We start from the raw sequence: 23,102 nt of genomic DNA, 5'->3' as shown, positions 1-23,102 counted from the left end.
CCTAAAAAAACTATGGTCTCAGCACAGCCATAACTTGGAAACAATAATACCAATAATTCCATGTTTACAAAAGGAATTTCTATGGTGGGCCCAAGCATGTCAAACAAACACAGGTCTCCCATTCTGCAAGCCTCAAGCAAATCAAGTCATCACAACAGACGCCTCAGATTACGCCTGGGGGGCGCACATGACAGACAGGTGCATTCAGGGCAAATGGTCCCAAAAGGAAAAGCACCTTCACATCAAGCAAAAAGAAATGCTAGCAGTGATTAAATGCAATTACAGCATTCAAGGACCTCCTGCATCCAGGACAATTATTGATAAGAACAGACAACACCACAGTAATGTGGTACATAAACAAACAAGGAGGAACACATTCATACCCCCTGTGCAGACTAGCCATGACACTTTGGAACTTGGCTCTGGAATGGCAAATCGAACTTCAAGCACAGTACTTTCCAGGTTCGGAGAACACGCTGGCAGACAATCTAAGCAGAAATATGACAGATCCGCACGAATGGAAGTTGCATCCTCAGGTGTTTACAAAGATAATCCAAGCGTGGGGAAGGCCAGACATAGACCTCTGCGCCTCCCACAGGAATCATCAATTGGAAAAGTTTTGTTCAAGGACCTTCCATCCAAAGGCCTGGAGAGTGGACGCCCTTTCATTCAGTTGGACAGCATGGACAGTGTACGCTTTCCCACCTCTGCCTCTTCTGCCCAAGGTGCTCTTGAAAGCAAGAGCAGACAGACCGAAGATGATACTGATTGCTCCAGACTGGCCAAGACAGCACTGGTACCCACTCCTGAGGAGCTTAACACATACTCCTCCCTGGCCTCTACCTCTAATGCCTCTTCCGCTGACTCAGCACAGCTACAAAACTCTTCACGGTCAGCTGAAAACATTCAATCTCGCTGCATGGAAAATTCCTTAACACCACAACAGATCCTACTCCCCAAAGAGGTGCAGGACGTCATTATGGAGGCCAGAAGGCCATCTACTAGAAAGGCCTACTCCGCAAAATGGAAACGGTTTTGCTCCTGGAATGAGAAAAAAGGCCAGGATCCAAGAAAACTAAATTTGCCTCGGGTATTACAGTATCTAGCTGAGCTGCTGAACAGTGGTCTTTCATTTTCCTCCATAAAAATCCATGCCTCAGCCATTTCTGCAGAATTCAACACGGATCCACCGTTATTCTCTCACCCACTTTTAAGACAATTCCTCAGAGGGGCTAAGAATATAAGACCACCAAGCAAACAACCAGTGCCAGCCTGGGATCTTAATTACATTGTAGAAAAATTAACATTGCCTCCCTTTGAACCAGCTGCCTCAACAGATTTGCAATATTTGTCCTGGAAAACAGCTTTCCTTCTGGCCATTACCTCAGCTCGTAGGGTTTCGGAACTACAAGCCCTCATGGCTGTTCAGCCCTTTCTCATTTTCCATCAGGACAGGGTTTCCCTTCGAACCAGGGACGTCGGGAGGCATACGCACTGTACTGAATTCAGTACAACTTATTTAGAAGGGGGGTAGCTTTTGAAATGTTCACTTTTTTGTTTTTTCGCGTTTTACTGCACGATGACGTCAGCGCATCAGGGCAGCCAGTCGGAATGGAGCTCACCACGCACCGCACATGTATTTCCGGCCGCCAGTTCAAATGCATTTCGAGCGGGAGGATGTACACGTTATGTTGGACTTCGGGAGGATGTACATGTTATGTTGGACTTCAAGGACGTTCTGGGTCGGGTTGGTGAGGATGTACACATTATGTTGGTCGAGCGGGAGGATGTTGGTCTCACTTCAAGGACGTTCTGGTGAGTAATAGTTTGTGTGTGTGTGTGTGTGTGTGTGTGTGTGTGTGTGTGTGTGTGTGTGTGTGTGTGTGAAGCTATCTTCTGAGGTGGTTCAAAGGAATTAAAACATTTTTTGTGTATGTAATCAATAGCTTTTGCTTTATCAGTACACTGGCCATATTCTTTACATTATGCACATTTATTACCTTTCAGACTTTGTACTCTTGAATGAGGTATTTTACACAGAATATTGAAATTTTGAGAAGGATTTCAAGAGCTAGTATGATACTGTCTCATAAATAAAATTACAGTTCTCAAAGTTTAAATATGGTAGAAGAAAATTTTCTGTAATGACAGAGGAAAATCGATATACATACATACATATTTCAGGCTCAGGCAATAACGTCCTTCAAGACTGCCAATGTAGCAAAACAGTTATTCCCATAATAAGTGCCCGGATAGTTCTTAAACATATCTAAATTAGTGATTGCTTTAATGTGATTTGGTAGTCTATTCCATGAATCAGATAATCTCTCTCTCTCTCTCAGTGAACCATTTTGTACACCTCTCATTTCTATATTATTTTCTACACAGGTTGTCTGATGACCCTCTAATACTTTTTGATATCACCAATCATTCCCAGAGGTATTTTTTGCTAAATGCCCTAAATACCAGAATAAGGTATCCTCTTAAATATCTATATAAGACATTGCAAAAGTTTAAGTGTTTTTGCCTTTTATAATAACTTAAATGGTGTGTGTGTGTGAATGCCCCAGGTGGGATGGGATGTACTGGTAATTACTCATGGTGGTGTGGTAGGGAATACCTCAGGCTTGAACCCTGTACCTTGTAAGCGGGTGTTAAAGACCTGAATTCCCTACCCACCACCATTTGTAAAAAATTGCAGATTTTTGCCTCATATTTGATCTGATCTATTCTATTCCTCATATCTGTGGTGTTTAAATATTGCAATGCTTGAAATTTGATGGTGCAGTGGTAGCAACGTAGCATTGTTGGTTCTTGGCTGGCGTGCCTTCTTTGTGGGGGGGGGGGGGTCTGTATCTTCTCCCTGTGTTTGTGTGGGTTTGCTTTTGTGTCCTCCCATGTTACAAAGACATGTCTGCATTATTTTTCCTGGGCCTCTGCTGAGAATTGTTTTTTTTTTTGTTCCAAGTCAGACTGTCCTGATTAACAAATTGACAGGCATTTAAATTTCAGACTTCAGGTTTCTGAATGTTTACTTCCTTACATATTTGATGGTGCAGTGGCAGTATTGTTGCCTCACAGCTATAGGTTTTCTGGTTTGATTCTTGGCTGGGGTGCCTTCTGTGTTGAGTCTGCATCTTATCCCTGTGTTTGTGACATAGTAAAACAACTTTTTATTCTAGCAATAAATGTATAGTAACACAACCTTTTTATAGCAATTTTTTTAAGTTTATGACTATTTGAAATTTGTCCTTATTTTTGGGACTGTAATACCCTGTTATTGGCTTTGTCCAGGTTTTTTGTGCTAAGGTTGACAGCTATGGCAAGAACGGAATTCACTGAATATGTTTGAGGGCTGTATTCCCTCATTACTGGGTTTGTCCAGGTGTTTTGTGCTAAGAGGTTGACAGCTATGGTGAGAACTGAATTCATTAAATGATAGCCATTTAAGATGTTCTTCATTCCACATTGCTGCAGTCCTAACTATTGGGTAGTCCGCTGTCCAGTCGGCCCGAATACCAAAGTATATGGCTGACGTCGGTCAGGGCGCATTAGACTGACGTCAGTACGTCAGGGTACTAATGCGCATGACCGACGTCATATCCTCAGTCTTTTTTGCCGCATGGTCCGATGCAGAAGCAATTTTGCGAGTGCAGGTTGGCGTTCTGAAAGTTTCTGAAGTCAGAGTTTCAGACCGAATCAAAGTTGGCTAAGTACCCGTTGGGAATATTTTGGTTTTTCTTGCCTCAGTATTTAACCGGATGTCAGAAAAAGTGAATAACTGTATTTCTTGTGGGAAACAGATACCTCATAGGGATTACCATACTTTGTGTATACCTTGTTTAGGGCCTGAGCACGACGTTGTTGGATGCGCTCTTGTGCTAGATTTAACAAACGCACTATTAAGAGAAGGTTAGACTGTGCCAGGTTAGTGTTTGGGAAGCGTTGTAATTATAAAATGCCGTCGGATGCTCCGACGCTTCGACTAAAAAGCAAAGATAAAGCAGCAAAGCCTAGGGTGGAGGAACCGACAGTCCCAGACGTCGGTTCTTTGGAAGGCTCAGTGGAGCCAGAGGTTTTGCCAGGTGTCTCTTTGGAGTCTCAGGAAGAGACTTTACTGTTACAGGATGTATCCTCTCAGGAAGTAGGCCAGGCTGAGGGGGCTTCTCAGGTGGCTGTTCTTCCCTCTCTGCCTAAGGTGGTTAGAGCCTCTCCTTCAGTTTCCAAGGCTTCTTTGAGGGGCAGGCCAAGTTTAGCTTCTGTGGGGGTTTCTCCTAATACTTCAGGATCTTTGCCTAAGAAACATATGCTTAAAATGGCAGATGATTTGATTACTATGATTAGGGGTTCTATGCCCCCTCCTGATAAGAGGCCTAGGGTTGAACCTGAGTTTGAGAGTTTTGAGCAATGCTCGGAGGCTTCGGAGGCTTCGGCTGAAGACTTGCAGGAGTACCCTCCTTATTCTGATTCTGATGTGGATGATTCTACTCCTTCTGCTTCTCCTCCTGCGGATTTTTCATTTTCAGAGACTCTGCATTCCATGAGGGAGCATTTTAAATGGGAAGGTCAAGATTTCTCTGATTCCAGGAAAAGGCTTAGGGAATTCTTGTTTTTACCCCAGCATAGGCCTTTAGCTATACCTCCTGTTTTGAATGTGGTGGAAGATGTGTTTGCAGAGGCTTCCCTGAATCCCTATTCTTTGCCCCCCGCCCCAGTTAAACCGGATAGGTATTATAGGGTGCCTGAAGCTCATAAGTATCTTTTTAAGAGTCCTAGGGCAGACCCAGAAGCTGTCTCTCAGGGGCCTAAAGGTGTGAAGGCCTCAGTTGTTAAAAATCCTGTCCCTCCTGATAAAGAGGCAAGGGCTTTGGATAGATGGGGAAAGAAAGTGTATACTTCTTCCACTTTAGCCATGAGGGCGTTGAATTGTCAGTTTCACATGTTAAAATATCAGAATTATCTTCTTTCACAGTTGAAATCTAAGGTGGATGCTCTGGCTGAAGGTATTGAGTGTAAAGAGTTGCAGGATTTAGTTCATGTGTCTGAACAGGTAGGTAAACATTCCTTGCAGTGTGGTTTTGATGCTGTGCAAGCCTCCTCCAGGGTGGCTGCCACTGGTTCTGTTCTTCGTAGGCACGCCTGGCTGAGAGATCAGAATTTAGCTGAGCATGTTAAGACAAGGATTTTGGATGCTCCTTTACAGTCTGATGTGTTGTTTGGTTCGCCTGTGGAAGCAGTTTTGAAGAAAATGGAGGACAAGGCTAAGTCTATGCAAACTGTTCAAGATTTTTTGCAGGTGCAGCCTCCGAAGTTTAGTAGAAATTGGCCTACTAAGGGATGGACTTATCCTGCTTATGATTCCCAGTCTAGGGGTAGGTCTAGACGTGGTAGGGGCAGAGCTCAGGGTTCTTTTAGGCCTAGGACAGGGAGTTCCCCTGCTCAGACTTCTGGTGAGGGCAGGGGTCAGTCCTTTCGTAAGCAGACCCAATGACCTACCTTTTCAGCTGCCAGTACATTCTCGCCTGGCAGCACCTTTGGGAGGAAGGCTGTCTCTTTTCAAAGAAAATTGGGATTTAATTACCCAAGACAGATGGGTTCTGGATATTATTCACCACGGTTACAGGTTTTATTTCCATACCTTGCCTCCTTTCAAAGGCATGCCAGACATTCCTCCTCTTCAAAGGACAGAGGCTCACAAGCAAATTTCTCTGTTGTTCCAAATAGGGGCCATTCAGTCAGTTCCTGTGCCGGAAAGGGGCCTAGGATTTTATTCTCGCCTGTTCCTAGTACCAAAGAAGGGGAACACGTGGAGACCAATTCTGGATTTATCTATCCTCAACACTTATCTGGACATTCCCAAGTTCAAAATGTTGACGTTACAACAGCTTTTACCTCTGCTGGGCAATGATCACTGGATGGTAACTTTAGATCTCAAGGAAGCTTACCTTCATGTGCCAATCAGATTAAGTTGCAGGAAGTATCTGCGTTTTCGAGCTGGAAATTCTCATTATCAGTTCTCTGCATTGCCCTTTGTCTTATCTACTGCGCCCAGAGTATTCACAAAGGTTCTGGCTCCAGTGATAGCTTACTTCAGGCTAAAAGGAATCCAAATCTATCCTTACTTGGACGACTGCCTGATTCTGGCTCAAGAAAAAGAAGATCTTCTACAGCATCTGGAATATGTCATAGCAGTGCTAAGATGCCTAGGGTATTCTGTGAACGAAATAAAGTCCAGTCTAGTACCCTCTCAAGACATGTGCTTTCTGGGTGTGAGACTGAATACAGCAGCCCAGATGGCCTTTTTAACCCCGGACAAACAAAAGAATCTTTCCAGTTACTTCCATCTTCTATCTCTTCAGTCCGGGCTGACTGCAAGGACAGTCCTTCAAGCCTTAGGGTTCATGGCATCTTGTATTCTGGTGCTTCCCAATGCCAAACTGCATATGAGGAAGCTACAATGGTATCTCAAAAATCTGTGGACACAGCACTGCCAGGATTTGGACACTGTCATTCAAATAATACCTTGCATTCAAAAGGAATTTTTGTGGTGGGCTCAGGAATGTCACCTAAACAAGGGACTCTCTGTGACCCGGCCAGAGGCAAGTCAGATTCTAACGACAGATGCCTCAGATGTTGCTTGGGGAGCTCATCTAAATGGAAAGTGGATACAAGACAAGTGGCCAGCCAGACTACAGCATCTACATATCAACATGAAAGAGATGTTAGCAGTTCAGTTTGCATTAATTGCTTTCAAGGAGTTACTTCTTCCAGGGCAGGTGTTGATTCTAACAGACAACACAACTGTCATGTGGTACATCAACAAACAAAGTGGAACACATTCTTACCCATTGTGCAGACAAGCAATGATTTTATGGGAGACTGCGCTCAGTCTGCAACTAACTCTTCAGGCAAGGTTTCTGCCGGGAGCACAGAACTCCTTAGCAGATGTATTAAGCAGACAAATCATGGATCCCCACGAGTGGAAACTGGATCTTCATGTATTTCAAAAATTGACAGTGTCATGGGGAACTCCAGACATAGTTCTGTTCGCTTCTCCACTAAACCACCAGCTGCCAAAGTTTTGCACGAAAGGATTTCATCACACAGCTTGGAAAGTGGATGCTCTTTCTTTCAGTTGGAAAAATCTTCATGTGTATGCCTTTCCACCTCTGCCTCTTCTTCCAAAGGTGCTTCTAAAGGTCAGACAAGACAAGCCAAGGATGATTTTAATAGCTCCAGATTGGCCTCGGCAGCACTGGTACCCATTACTGAGGAGTCTGGTAAGGAAGCCTCCATGGCCTTTACCCTTGATTCCACACCTGTTGTCTCAGAGGGACGGTCATCTGCTCAATGTCAAGCTTCACTCTCTACATCTAACAGCCTGGCATATTCTGTTTTGAAAGACAGCAGGTCTCAGCTTCCTCAACAAGTTTTAAATGTGATTATGGAAGCCAGAAGACCTAGTACAAGGAAAGTGTACGCAGAAAAATGGAAGAGGTTTTTGTTTTGGAGTGCAGCAAACAATTTGGAGATTACTGAGCCAAATTTGAGTGTGGCTCTTCAATATCTTACTGAGTTACTGGACAAAGGTTTGTCTTTCTCTTCCATTAAGATTCATGCTGCAGCAATTTCAGCTCACTATGATTGTGACCCACCATTGTTTTCGCATCCTTTGTTCAAGCAATTTCTTAGAGGGGCAAAGAATATAAGACCCCCGTGAGCTCCTACTCCTGCTTGGGATCTCAATTTTGTGTTGGAGAAACTTACTCTACAACCTTTTGAGCCTCGGCTACTGCTGAATTGAAATACTTGTCATGGAAGACTGCTTTTTGTTGGCCATTACTTCTGCAAGAAGGGTTTCTGAGTTGCAGGCCCTTATGGCAGTGGAGCCTTTTTTGATTTTTCATAAGGATAGGGTATCTTTACGTACTAATCCTTCCTTTATGCCTAAGGTGGTTTCTAGTGTGGCTTTAAACCAAACTATTCATTTGCCTACCTTTTATGCAGATCCCCAAAATAAAGGGGAAAAGATTTTGCACACTTTAGATGTACACAGGCTATTGCGTTATTATTTGAGCAGGACTAAGGATTTTAGGCAGTCTCAGCAGTTGTTTGTTTCTTTTGCTTTGACTTCAAAGGGCAAGCCTGTGTCAAAACAAACTATTTCTAGGTGGATTGGGTGTTGCATTACATTTTGTTATTCCCATCATGGCAAGGAGATTCCAGCTGGGATTAGGCCTCATTCCACTAGGGCTACTGCCACTTCCACAGCATTTCTAAGGGGTGGCAACTAAGGATATTTTGGAGGCAGCTACTTGGAGTTCAGTGCATACTTTCTCTAAGCATTATCACCTTCCTCTCTACTCTAAGTCTAGGGCTGGTTTTGCCACAGCTATTTTGCAAGGCATGTTGTCAGTTCCTGCTTCCTTATGATTTGCCAGCCTCCCTTACCTCTGCTTTGGGATTCTACCCAATAGTTAGGACTGCAGCAATGTGGAATGAAGAACATAGTACAGTTTTGTACCTACCATAAATGTAGATGTTCGAGGATCCACATTGCTGCAGTCCAATTTACCCTCCCTCCTTCCCCTCTGTGTTTAGGGGTGGTTGTGTAGGTGAGGTTATATTCTGCTAATTGTGTATATATTGTATATATATATTTTTTGGTGCAGGTATTTTGGAAGTTTTTGTTTTTGGCCTTATCTTTTCAGGGTCTTCTGACATCTGGGGCAAGAAAAGACTGAGGATATGGCGTCGGTCATGCGCATTAGTACCCTGACGTACTGACGTCAGTCTAATGCGCCCTGACCGACGTCAGCCATATACTTTGGTATTCTGGCCGACTGGACAGCGGACTACCCAATAGTTAGGACTGCAGCAATGTGGATCCTCGAACATCTACATTTATGGTAGGTACAAAACTGTACTTTTCAGTCTTCCTCTCTTTCACAAAGCGGGTGATTTGGCATAGTGGTATGTTGTTCTGACTATTTTGCACAGTGATCTTGGCAGTAAAATGTATGATGGTAACACAGCATTTTATTCTAGCAGCTTTCCAAGATTATACAAGCAATGTTTAATGTGTTCCTGTTTTTTGCCCTTTTGACCCACCCCAATAAATTTGGCTTTTTCCAGACTTCTTGTGCTGCGAAGTTGAGATGTAGTTGAGTATTGTGTAGATTTTACAAGGAGCTGAGAGCTGCAGGGGAAGAGAAGTTTAGTGCTGATTATGCTAAGTCGGCTCACATTGCTAGTAGCACAAAATGTTGTGTACTTGCTTTTAATGCAGAAGGTTGTTGGTTCTACTCCCATAAGGGGTGAATGCTGCTGTACTGAAAGTTAAGACACTAACTATGAGCCTGTTATCAGTTTGCCATCCATTTCCTATTGCAATATTACTAGCTTATTAATGTAATTAAAGGCAATTTATTCCTCAGGGGCATCAGACACTTTATTTTTCGGTGAAGTCATGAAATATAAAGGTGATTGCTAGCAACAACCTCTTCATTAGTTAGATTTATTTAACGTGGAATTATTTAGATGACTTTTTTACTACTTCAGAGATTGTGCATATTATTTACTGATAATGGTGGACTGTAGAAGTTTGACTAGACTTTTATGATGGAAATGTTCTGAATTGGGCAGTTTTGTTTCATTGTTTACTGGAAAAATGTTCAAAGCAATAGGAAGGTGTATCAAAGAGCACATGTATGTTTCATATGCAAGGGGCCTATGATTTAAAAGCAGCCCAGAATTAATTTTTATCTGCCACGGGTAAAATGTATTTTTCTTTGAATGTGGGTTTTAATGTTTCAATGAATGAGTTTCAAGGGCAGAGAAGTTTTAATGCCAAGTTTGTTTAGCAGATGTCTTAGTGTTTGTGCTGTAAAATGCAAAATAAAACTTTCAAATGAAGTTCAAATCATCATAGAAGTAAATCAGTATGCACATTAGTGTTTATGGTAAATGGAGTGAAATAGCAAAGTAATGGATCATTGGAATGGCTGCAGGGGGAGGCTCCATTCGACCATGGTTTTGTGAGGGGAAGGGCAAACTTAGACAGCCCCAGCTGAACTATACCTCCAACTGTCCAGATTTTCAAAGAATGAATAGATTTTTTGCTTCTTATTTTTGGTTTGTTCCTCAGTTTGTGTTTTTCTGGCAAATGATTTAGGAATTAAGTCACTAAATGACACTAGTTTCAGACTTTATAACCTTCAGAAAAATGCATGCTAAAATAAGACCTGTTCTATCAACTGTCCCAGTTTATACAATAGCAATTTTAGTACTGTTTATATGTTCCCTCAATATATTTGGCCTTGTCCAGATTTATTGCATTAACAGGTTGAGAGGTACATGCAAATAAATTGCTTTATAGAATTAGGCATAGCCAAACCTCAACTGTCCCTGATTTTGGCTCAAAATGTTGCTCTTCCCTAATGATCCCTCCACAAAATAGCAATTTTGGAAGAAAACATAGAGGGTTTACTTTACTTTTATAAATAACTGTAATGATCAGAGTTATACATTACTTTTATTTCAGAAATGCATGTAGATTCTCTAATTTTGTCAGCTGCTCTAAGTTAACTGTGCTCATATTAAAATGGTGTCCCTCCTTTGACAGGTTCCCAGCTGTATTGTCTGGCAATTTTATATTTTTGCGTCACATTTTGGTCCGTTTTTCATAAAATTGCAGTTTTCTGGCAAATTAGTGGCAAATTGTTAAAGACTGAAGTTAGAAAATAATGCAGACATTTCAGTTTCAGATTTCATACCTTTCAGAAAATTCATTACTGATGCAAGACCTACTACTATTCTATTATCTTTCTAAGTTTATAAGAGCAATATTTAAAAAAATGTCCTTATTTTTGGGCCTTTGCCTCAGTTTTATTTATGAGTTTGTTGCTGTAAGAGGTTGAGAGGTTGTGTGTGTGTGTGGTAGGTAGTATACCTCTCAACTGTCCACATTTTGCAGAATGTCCAGATTTTTCCCCATATTTTTTCTGTTCCTCATAAATTTTGTGATTTTCTAGAAAATCATTGAAGGCTGAAGTTGCTAAATAATGACAGACATTTGAGCTTCAGACTTCATGTCCTTTGGAAAAATTCATACTAGCACAAATCCTGTTATTCTAGCAACTTTCTAAGTTCACGAGAACATTATTTAATATCTGTCCCTGTTTATTTTAGGCTTTGTCCATATTTCTTGCACTAAGAGGTAGGTAAGGGTGTGTGTGTGAATGAAACATCCTAGTTAGTGGTAGCAGGTGGTTAGTAATTTACTCAAGCTCAAAACTTGTACCTTAGTTACAGAAAACAAAAACATAAAGTCTCTACCCCAACTACCATGCTGCATTTTTCAAAGAACTGACATTTCAGGTTAATTTTCAATTCAAGGAACCGAGTTTGAGTGAATTTATATTATATTACTGAAGAGGCATTACAGCGAATGCCTCTTCATCGACACTAAAAGAGCGAACCGTGAATTACGAGAATGGCCGTAGCTTGGCTGGGGAGGGGGGTAGCAGTTTGAGAGCTGTCAGTACAAATTTGAAAATCCTAGCTACACCCCTGCTTCGAACCAACCCGTCATTTATGCCTAAAGTGGTATCCAGGGTAGCTTTGAATCAAGCCATACATTTACCTACCTTTTACCCCAATCCTCAAAACAAAGGGGAAAGGCTGCTACATTCCTTAGACATCCATAGACAACTACATTATTATTTGGACAGAACAAAGCCTTTCAGGAAATTAGAACAACTTTTTGTGTCCTATGCTGTAGGAGCTCAAGGGAAGCCTGTTACCAAACAGACAATTTCAAAATGGATTGGCCACTGCATACGATTTTGTTACTCCTATCATGGGAAATCTGTCCCTTCAGGCATCAGATCCCACTCCACCAGGGCCACAGCTACCTCTACAGCCTTCCTCAGAGGAGTTCCTACCAAAGATATTTTGGAGGCAGCCACTTGGAGTTCTGTGCATACCTTCACAAAACACTCCCACCTGCCTTTATATTCAAAAACTAGAGCAGGCTTTGCCACTGCTGTGTTGCAGGGCATTCTGGCTCATCCCAGTTCCACCTAATGCCTACCACCCTGTGCGTAGCTTTGGGATTCTACCCATATGTGATTACTGCAGCTGTATGCACGATGAACATAGTACAGTTTTGTACCTACCATAAATGTAGATGTTTGAGTGCTAATACAGCTGCAGTACAGGTTTCCCTCCCTCCTTCCCCTCTTGGTAAAGGACTAGTGGCTAACACCCCTCATACAACCTAATTTGGGTTATCCTCCTATGGTATATTTGCTTGCAACTACTGTTTTTTGATTACATTGCATTTCTTGAATATATTTATATATATAATTTATGTATTGCCTTCCTTCTGGGGGCACCTGACATCTGGGGCAAGAAAGACTGAAGAATATGGCGTCGGCTGTGTCTTATATACCCCTGTTGCACTGACGTCAGGAAAGAAAGCGACAACAACCGACGCCGGACCTAGACTTTGGAATTCGGCCGACCAAGGACCCGCCTGACGGCAGAGAAACCCATATGTGATTACTGCAGCTGTATTAGCACTCGAACATCTACATTTATGGTAGGTACAAAACTGTACTTTGCTTTGCATATCATGCATTCCATTTGAATTGCTTTTCTAGTAGTTTGCTTCTCACTTGTGTGTCTGGGAATCAAAATATTGCATGAATGTGACAATAATTTCTTGCTACAGGCTTCTCATGCATTCTGTTTGAGTTGCCGTTCCAATAGTTTGCTTCTTGTGTGTGTGTTTGGGATCAAAACCTTACACGTGTATGACAAGAACATCTTAAAGCTGCAGGCTTGCAGGAAAAATTATTTTTATTTATAAGTTATTTAACTTTTTTCTTTAAATTAATGTCATGGCCAGGCCCCCTTGCCAGCAATAGGCCCTAAGCAACTGCCTAGGTCACTTAGCACTGGATCATACTCTGGCCATACCAGAAGTCCAGTTTCTAGAGTTTAGAAATCATGTTGAACTTCACAGCAAGTAAGCGTGGCTTAATGGGATTAGAAGCTTTTTTTATGTATTAGGACTCTGTTTTTTTTATTATGGGGGTGGCGTTTGGTTTTTATGTTGACACTTGTCCTTCTTGGTTTATGAGGTAGTTTGGGAGTTTGTGTAGTGTGGGGGCTGTTCACCTTTTTGTCCTGGAATGGTGTGTATTATGGATTTTGGTGATATTTTACTGCCTGGGGACTGGATAGTCACATTTAGCAGAGTTGCACAGGTGGCTTTGCGTCACAGGGTGGCTGTTGGGTTGACTGTGTGATCATGCAAGCAAGGTAGATGCTGAATGTTTTCAGAATAGTGTGCCATACAGAATTGTAAAATATCTCTTGCTCTTTGTTTTTTTCTTTTTTTTTTCAGTCTCTCATGTTGCCCCAATCCCATGGGGGAAAATGGGTTGAGGATGGATGGATGTTGCTGTAGTGATTATGTTTTAGATTTTTTTTCTTAAGTTTGTGGTCTAGTCCAGAGTTTTGGGTGCTGATCTTTTTTGGGGATGGAATTTTTCTGCAGTTTTTGATTGTTTTATTCTGTGTTGCCTGGCAGCACAGAGAATTAAGGCTGTGAGCTGTTAAACTGTTTCATGTAGTTCAGGAATTGATTCCACCACCTCCATTTGCCTACTGTGCAACTCTGGTCAAGATAATACTCCAGGCTAAGTCTGAAAAAGGTCCATGTGGATCAGTGCTGCAACCCATTTAACATGTAAATAAACAGATTTATTTGATAGAATGATTTCTTTGGGAATTTTATTTATTTATTTGTATTTATAATGGAAGTTCCACTTCTTTCCATCTTTCATTTGGAAGGTTGTTACTGGCATTTTTTACATGATTTGCTAATTACACAAGTATTTTTATATTTATTATTCATTTAATGCTTAAGTGTTTTAACTGTTACAATGTAATACTTTGTTATTAGTGTTAGGGTAACAGTTTTGCATTGTGGCTTTTTTTTTTTTTTTTTTTTGCTGCAGTGGGGATGCTGCTGTTGGATTTTGAGTGTTTTGTACAGTATCTTAAATATTTACTTTTTTTATATTGTCTGCTGCATAATGTATGTTTCTTGTGAGTTTAGGAGTTAGGATTAGATAATGGGCTATATTTATGTATAGAGTTCAGATTAAAACATAAAGGTGGCTGATGCTTGTTAATTTGACCTGGTAGTTGATGATGGGTAATGTGATGGCGAATGACGAATGCAGACAGAGATGTAGTAAAATATGTGGTGCTTTAGTTGATGAAAACAAACAAAACTCCTACTCTTCCTCCCTAAATCAGCTAACCACATTAAGACCTCTTTTACTATCCAGTCACTTAACAATACCCCTATTGTAGTTGAATCTAGCTCAAAATTCATCGGTATCATAGGTTCATAGAATATCTATGAACCTATAAAACTCCTCAGTATCACAATTGATGATATACTAAAATTTGATCTCCGCATAAATAATTGTATCAGGAAAACTCAACTTAAATTAGGTCTACTTTATAGAAATAAAAAAATGTCTCACTCAGGAAGCAATAATTGCTCTCACTCACGCTTACCTTCTCCCCTACTTACATATTGTCACAAATCCTTACTAACCTTAACTCCTCTTTCCTTACTAGACTTGAGACTACATACCACAAAGTAGCTAGATTTGCAACTCAACAATCCTATAGATCTCTAAAATATTTAAACTGGCTTGAGCTGCCTCACCTCCTTCTCTCTCAGTTTCAAACCATACACTCAATTCTTTACCAGCCATCTTTCTGTCCAGCCTTACACTCTGTCATCTCCCACTATGCTATTTCAAGAAACTTCCTCAGCTCTTCCCAAGACCTTTTAAATATCTGTAAGCCTAAGGGGTGCAACTTATATAGCTACCACCCCTCTATTGAATGGAACAAACTTCCTCTTGAAATTCGAACACACACACTTCCCAAACAATTTAAACTAACTTTAGAAGAATATTTCAAAGGGCAACAGATCTGCCAATGCTCAAACCCACCTTGATAACACTGCTAATCTATGTATGTCTCTCTCTTATACTTTACTGTTATCCTGTATGATTCAATTGTAAAAAAAAAAAAACTTTACTCCTATGTTGCTTTTTATATTTACTTTACTTTTAAAAATGCTGTTGCTGAAATCTGTTTGCCATTTTTCTACTTGTACAATATTTGTATAATGACTAAATATAATCTGTATACTTTTAAAAAATGCTCTTGCAGTCATCTAGCTGTTTGCCGTTTTCTACTTATATAATATCTGTATAATGATTAAATGTAGTCATGTATATACTGCAGCTTTTCTCCCCAGGCCGCTGCTGAAAAAGGGGTTTGGCTCAGTCAGACATTCCCAGTCAACAAATGTAAAATAAATAAATAAATGTCTTTATGTATGACACTCTTTATACAGATTTAAATATGCACACTACCAGGAGATGAGAGGTCTATTTAATTTGTCCATACATTGCGTCTAGCCAGTTGCAGCTACCTTTTGCTTTATTTCTGTATATGTCTGAGCTGACAGAAGAGAACCAGAGGTCTACATAGTCTAAAAATCTGTTGCAACTGGTTTCTTTAAGCTACCATTTTTTGTTTACATCCAAATCTTAGATAACCACTGTGGAGAGCCTATCCATGTCCATTTTAACTTCTTGCAGCTGCTTCCAGGACCCCAACTTATCTTGTTACTCTGTGAATCACCTTATAGTCCACCAGACTATCTACAACCCATGTTTTGGGCCAGCAAGAAGCCTGAAGCACCTGGGGCAGCATCATACTGCTGCCAGGGTTTTTTTTTCATTAATTCTTCACCTACTGCACATGATGGTAGCACCCTGTGGGTGGGACATGTTGTGGGCATCAGCTCTGCCAAGTGTATGGCTCCCAGGACCCCAACTTATCTTGTTACTCTGTGAATCACCTTATAGTCCACCAGACTATCTACAACCCATGTTTTGGGCCAGCAAGAAGCCTGAAGCAGCATCATACTGCTGCCAGGGTTTTTTTTTTCATTAATTCTTCACCTACTGCGTAAGATGGTAGCACTCTGTGGGTGGGACATGTAGTGGGCATCAGCTCTGCCAAGTCCCATACTTCTTCAACATGCTTGAAGTCAACACAATGCTTTCCCCACCCTCAGGCAACTCTGTGTACTGTTGCCTCTCTGGTCTCCTGCCTGTATTCCTTTACTTTAATCCCAGAATGCTCTACTTCTGCCTGTGCCATCAAGCTGTTATGTTGATAATCAAGTCCAGGTGTCCAGGCTAATAGTCAGGACTTTACCCCCCCCCCATGCCACTTACACAGGCGAATAGTAATTTTTCTCATTGTGAGTGCTACATGTTATCCATTTTGAGACTATTTCTGTCTGTCTGGCCCCACTGTCTCCCTCTGTCCCATTAATTTTTCCTTTACTCTAAATGTTTTCATTTTCCTGTTTGCCATTGGTGCTCATATCACCCCCCTTCCTATTCTCTAAGGTACACATCCCCAACTATTGATGCCTGTTTTTTTCTTATGACATTCGATACAGGAATAATCTGAGACACTCGGCATAGCACACTGGACTTGTGAGATAATACTGTGGCTGCATGACAGCTAAGATTGTGCACCCCCCCCCCAGTTTCAAAATCACCTGATTGGTGAAATTATCAAACCATTAACTCAGCTCGGGAGGTCATTTATAGTTCCCCCTCCTCCAAAATGGGCAGTTGTATCTCCATTTTAAAACGTTTGTGCTGTATCATTAAGGTAGAATCCCACCAAACCGTAAAAGATGCAAAAATAATACAGGATGCAAGCAGGAGGACCCCAGAGCTGTATGGCGGAACAAGGGAGGGAGGGAAAGTCTTGCAGTAGGATGTCCTTCCACCGTTTTTTTTGCCAGTCTTGTATGTCCTGACCTCTGCTTTTTTTTTCCAATTTGATCCCCCTTTTTAACTTCTGACTTGTGCATTATATTGGAGACCTTTGTGTACCTACCCATTCTGATGCCTTTCTTTTATAGTTTCTGTACATTTCCTTTATTTTGACATGGGAATGCCTTCTGTCACTCATTTGAAGCCTTCTTACTTTCCTGGCTTGTCCAAGCTAGTCTTCATCTTGGGACAGTTATCTTTGTCCCTCATCTACTACATTTTCTCTTGCTTGCCCACTTCTCATTCCCTGTGACCTAATCTCAGATCACTAGGATTTTCTCCCTCTTGTTTTTTTGTGTGACATTTCTGCTGTGGTCCTTCCTAGGCTACAGGCGTTTGTTCTTCTGTATGCACCACTTCTGAAGCTCTGCTTTCTTCCCACCTTTGCTCATCGTCTTGTACCTGCCTGAAAATCTACCACTACTTTTCTTCTCCTTGTCACCCTCCTTGCACTTTTTCCCGTACTGTTCACTACCCACCTAACCATCCTCCTTGTCTTTTTGCCCTCTCTGTACTCTTTTATCCCCACCATCATGTGCATCACTTTCTTTTTTCCCTTCTGCATCTGGCATATTTTCAACCTCCTGGCCTGTGCTGTTTACCTCTTCTGCCTCACCACCTTCAGTTTTTGAACTGTTTGTCCACTGTTCTTATTACTCTTGCTTCTTTTTTCAAACTTTGCTTTCCTGCCTTCTCTCCCTTTGTCTGTCCTGTTTTCTAAGATTGCATCATGCCCTGGTATCTTCTGACAGTATGTCAACATCTGCCTGACATAGGCTCCAAGCTGCTTAGTTTTTTCAGCTGAGGTATCTAATTAGCTTCCTTCATCCCAGTTCTCTGGTACTATTATTATCCCCTGCCATTTTCAAATCTCTAAGCCTGACTGCCATGTCACACTTGCATCACTTTACTATCTTAGGCACTCATTCTTCCTCCAGCTTCCTTTCCTTATTTTCAGATTTTTTTTCTGTCATAACTGTATTTAGCTTCCTGAGTGCAGTCTAAATTGAAAGATCCCTCTTAAATGATTCCTAATCTGCCTTTGTTTCTACCTCACTAGTAACTAACTAATGCACCTGTGTTAAATTTGTGTTCTCCTTTGTGTGACTTTCCCTTTTAGTACTTGACAGTATGCCATGTCCTCTCACTCTGTCCTCTTTTTGCATTTAGTGTTTTCTTTTTGCCTCAATTCATGATCATTTCTTTTAATTTAATATTATCTTGCTCTTCAGTGCCTGATCTGTTTATTATGTCAGCCCACTGTTAATTTCATGTCTCGTAGCCCATTTTTAGATAGGCCATATCAGTGTACTCATTACTTTCTCGTTACTTCCATTGCCCTCCACACTGCAGTGTCTGTCAGGTAAATTGCCACTCCTCTTCCTGATATACCCTTCTCTGTTTCTGCTGTATTCTTTTACTAGGTATATCCATATACCAGTACCTGTGCCTATATTTCCCTCACTCACACAGTACGGACAGTTTTCTCTTTTAGCAGTGCTTGTAATTCATTGATTTTTATTGCAAGAAACTTTGCATTAGAGAACAAAGTCTCCTCTCACTTGCTTCTTCTGTTGCACCTGCTATAATAACTTGTAATCCCAATGTTGCATAATCCCTTTTGTTCATTTTGGCTTTTTAATGCTCTGTTCTCTTCTTCCTCTGCATCTTAGTTTAAAGCAACCTTTGAAGTGAGGAAGCCAAATAAGAGGTCAGATGGGGCCAGGCATCACAGTAATGCTTTCTGTTCTTCTGTGTGTTCTCCACTCTCTATTACATTACATTTTTACTACATGATTCAGGTGTTAACCCACTCATTGTACTCCTTAGCCTTGCCTTTCATGACCAAACTCACTCTGTTCACCTTTTACACATCCAGGAATGCCACTTAGCTTCTTGCCCAGCTGTGTAGTCTTCTCCATAGTTGCTGTTCCAAAACTGTTTTCCCAACATGTAGAATAATCCGCGGATTTATCCTTCCTGTCACTATTGTCAAACTCACAGGTCTTGTCCTTCAAGTACAATCCCTGGTATTATCTCTGACCTGCATAGACTAGTGCATTTTCATTTTATCACCTATTTTATACTTTTTTTTTTTTTTTTTTAAGTTTTGTACCGTCAGTATCCTCATCATTGCCCCTTCAGCATTAACATTACCCCAAAATGCATCTGTAACAAAACACTATTCAGTATCATCTCTGTCCTCAACATCATGATAAAACAAGTAAAATACACAAATTTTGTAGGTGCCATCATAAATGACCAGTTGAAGTTCGACCACCATGTATCGCACATAACAAAAATCATCAAAAACGAATTGAATTATACAGAGTAAAAACATAGAAGATGTATAGCATCTTCTTCCTTACTGCAATCTCTTCTCTGTGCTGTCCCAATCTTCACTAACCTTCAAGTCTCACAACTGTCCAGACTTGAGCAATGTTATAATAAAAAAGCCAAATTTGCAATAAACTATAACAACAGAACATACCACTGTCTAGCCCTCAGAAAATTAAACTGGTTAGAGCTACCATGTCACCTAGCTCTTTCTCAGCCAACTGCAATACACAGACTTTTCTATAAGCTAGAAAATGGCCCAGCTCTTAACAGTTTAATGCAACTCTATTCTCTGATAAAATGTTACAAATGCAAACTCATTTAAAACAAAACTAAAGCTTCACCTATCCAATCATTGGATCTGCTCCTCTATATCTCCACGATTAATGCCACTGTTATCTTCAGCTTGCCATATTGTCAAAACGTTTCTCGTCATTCAGAATCCTATTCACCATCCCATAACCAGTCTTCACCAATACCTGAATAGTTTTAGTATCCTCTCCCAGCCACATACATAGTTATGTGACATTGCTCGCCCACCATCTGTGCTCCTGATATAAACCTTATGATAGCCATATGTATAATTATCTATGAACCTGTTTTATACCCCACGTCTTAACTACAATATTAACATTTTCTGCCCTACCTAGTTCCTTCCCTCACCTTCATTTCTTTGAATTTTGAAACACTAATCACATGACGTATTATCTGTTTGACACACACACTAGTATACTTCTTTACATGTTCCATGTTCAGTATCTACTAATGCATAAATATTTTTATACTGTAATAGTTATCTTTATTTCAAATGAATGCAGTCTAATTAGCAAATCAGTGTGTAATTGTTGATGCATATTACTTAATAGTTTCATAGGTGTGTACTAGGCTAATAGCCCTGGAGCCTTTACAAGCCTAGCCCAAAAAAAGTTTCCCTGACACTGTGCCACCCGATGTTAGTTCACAGTGCCTCTGTCCAGTTGGGCAACTGGAGTGATCCCTGGGGTGAACTTTCTGTTATCATCCACTTGTCAAGATTTCTCTTGAAGAGGGCCAGCAAGGTGCTCTGCCTGATATGAATGGGAAGCTTATTCCAGAGTATGGGCAGTTTTTGGGAGATGAATCTGTCCCTCCAGCGTGTTCTGTTGATTGTGGTAGTGAGATTGTGCACGGGGGGGATTGGGATTTCTTTAGGTGTAGCATTTCAAGAAGGGCTGGGTCGGACATGGCTTTGTAAGTCAAGCAGAGGATCACCTCTGAGTAGATAAGAGACTGAGAACAGCTGAAGTTTCTTAAGTCTGTCCATGTAGGGACATGTGTTTAAGGTCTAGGATCCTTTTTGTGAGGTACATTTGTGACCTCTCCAGCTGTTATAGGTGTCTGGTCAGGTACATGCCAAATGGGGCATTGTAGTCGATGATTGGTCTAATGAGGGATGAGTAGAGAGGGATGATGACCTCTTTCTTTCTGGATGTGAACCCTTTGTTTATAAGATGTGCCATGTAGAAGGACATTCTGACCACAATGGCAACATGGTGGTCAAGGGCGAGGTGCCTGTCGACCTGTGTGCCCAGATCTCTTATGGCTCCTTCAGTGTTTAGTGGGCTCCTGTCGACGTGGTATTTCGTGGGAGCTGAGTTTTTTCTAAAGGGAATGATAATGCATTTTTTGGCATTAAGCTTAATGCCATGGTTCCAGCACCAGTCATTGGTCTCAGAGAGGCCCTTTTGTAGGGTGTCTGCATCACTTGGGGAGTTGATAATGACTCCTAGCTTGCAGTCATCAGTGAACTTGGTCAGCCAGAGTCCGTCTGTCTTGGCCTGGACTTCTGAGAAGTAGATGCCAAACAGGAGAGGGCCCAATACCGAGCCCTGTGGGACTCCACTTGTGACTGGTCGACAATCTGACTTGGAGTCCGCAACTTTCACTCTGTGGGCCCTGTCTGTGAGCCAATTTGCAACCCACCTAGTGATGTAAGGATTGATGCCTAGTTTGAGTTTTTCAATGATACCCGAGTGGGGAATGGTATCAAAGGCCTTGGCCAGGTCGAAGTAGGCCTTACCCTCATCCACAGCTTTGGTGACTGCCTTGAAGAAGTCAACCAGGTTCAGCAGGCAGGATCTCCCCTTGACAAAGCCAAACTGTGTGGGGTAAAGAGTTGGAGATTGCCTATATCTTTGTTGAGCATGTCCATTTTGATGTGCTCCGTAGCTTTGCAAACCAGACTCGTCAGGCTAATGGGGCAGTAGTTCCCAGGGTCTGTAGTCCCCCCCCCCCTTTGTGGAGAGGGATGACCGTAGCAGTGCACCATTCATTAGAGACAAAGCCTGAGGTAAGGCAGTGATTGCACAGGGCACACAGGTGTGGTGCCAGTTCATTTTGTAGTTCATGTAGGACGCAGCCAGGGATATTATCAGGTCCCATGGATGCTGTATTGTTGGCTTTGTACAATGCAGCTTTTACCTGCGCCACAGAAATGGTGGGTGCCAGGCCTTCTTTTGGTATTGTGATAGGGCCTTGGGGGGTTAAAGTTGGCACTGAATCTGTTGACCAGTATATCTGGTGGCTTGATGTAGGAGGTACCATTGTGCAATAACTCAGAGCAAATCTGGGTATTGCCTTGGTGGTTCTTGATAGAATTATAGAAGGATTTGTGGTTGTTTTTGGTGCCAGCCACAATTCTGCCTTCATAGCTGGCTTTAGAGGATTTGATAAGGGATCTCAATTTTTTGTTGAGTCTGGTAAGGGAGTTTTTCCAGTCTTGTGACTTCATTTGTTTTCTGCAACAGTTTCCTTCTTCTGTTATAGAGTTTATTGATGGCTGGAGACCACCAGATTGGCTTCCTTTTCTTGGAGGAGAGCGTCTTGATTCTATTTGGTATGGCGAGATCCATGCATTTGTGTATGTGCTCTTACAGTGCATTGTGTATGATTCTGCAGTAATGCCGCTATTTTCCATTGGCATGGGTGTCGAGAAGTTGGCCACCACTGTTTTTAGGAGCCCAGAGTGTTAGCTTTGGAGAAGTTTTTCAGGCTGATCACCTTAGCGGGGGGGGGGGGGGGGGTGTGAGATGGAGATTTCCATGGTGATCAGTGTGTGGTTGGATTTAACCAGGAAGGAGTTAACTATAGGTGTGGAGCAATGGTCTCCCATTTTGGTGATGACCAGGTCGAGGATGATACTTCCTCTAGTGGGGGTCAGAATGAGCTGGTCCAGGGCATTGGAATTGATAAATTCCAGGAAGCGTTGGGCCTGTACATTGGTACTAGAATAGTTTTCCCAGTTGATGGAAGAGTAGTTGAAGTCGCCCAGTATAAGAGTATTGGGCTGGACCTTGATAGATTCCAGGGTGCTTAGGAAGTTGTAGTGAGAGTCAATGGACATGGCTGGGGTTCTGTAGCAGGCTATGACTTGTATCGCCATCTTACCCAGTGTTAATTGTACCTGAAGTATATTGATGCATTATGCTGGGCTACAAGTCTAAGTCTAGAGGTGTGTGTATCCTTTATGAATATGAAGACACCACTGTCTTTGGAGCTTCTGGATGTATTCGGGGGCTGAAAGGTATGGAATAATTTGTAGCCTGGGAGTGCAGGGGTGCTTTCTGCCTCTTTTTAAACCAGGTCTCCATTACAGCACAGATGTCGGTATTCTCCATTTTGAGGACAGCTTCGAAGGAGTGCATCTTGAGATTTTGACTTCTAGCATTGAGCAGTATGACCCTCAGATTGCATTTGTTTGTAGCAGTTATGGTGGAATTCTGGTCTTTGGAATACTGCCTAAAAAAGGCACTATAGGGGTGG

General features: G+C 41.6%; 1 protein-coding gene across 2 annotated transcripts in view; it reads left to right on the top strand.

The window, feature by feature from the left end:
* CTU2 (cytosolic thiouridylase subunit 2) overlaps positions 1–23,102 on the top strand; it is a 753,975-nt gene that overhangs the window by 244,984 nt on the left and 485,889 nt on the right. The window lies entirely within an intron of this gene.

The sequence above is a fragment of the Protopterus annectens genome, chromosome 8.part1 (genome assembly GCF_019279795.1).
Source record: "Protopterus annectens isolate FY-2018-M chromosome 8.part1, PAN1.0, whole genome shotgun sequence".
In the NCBI taxonomy this organism is placed as follows: Eukaryota; Metazoa; Chordata; order Ceratodontiformes; family Protopteridae; genus Protopterus; species Protopterus annectens.
This window is presented reverse-complemented; position numbering and strand designations above follow the sequence as displayed.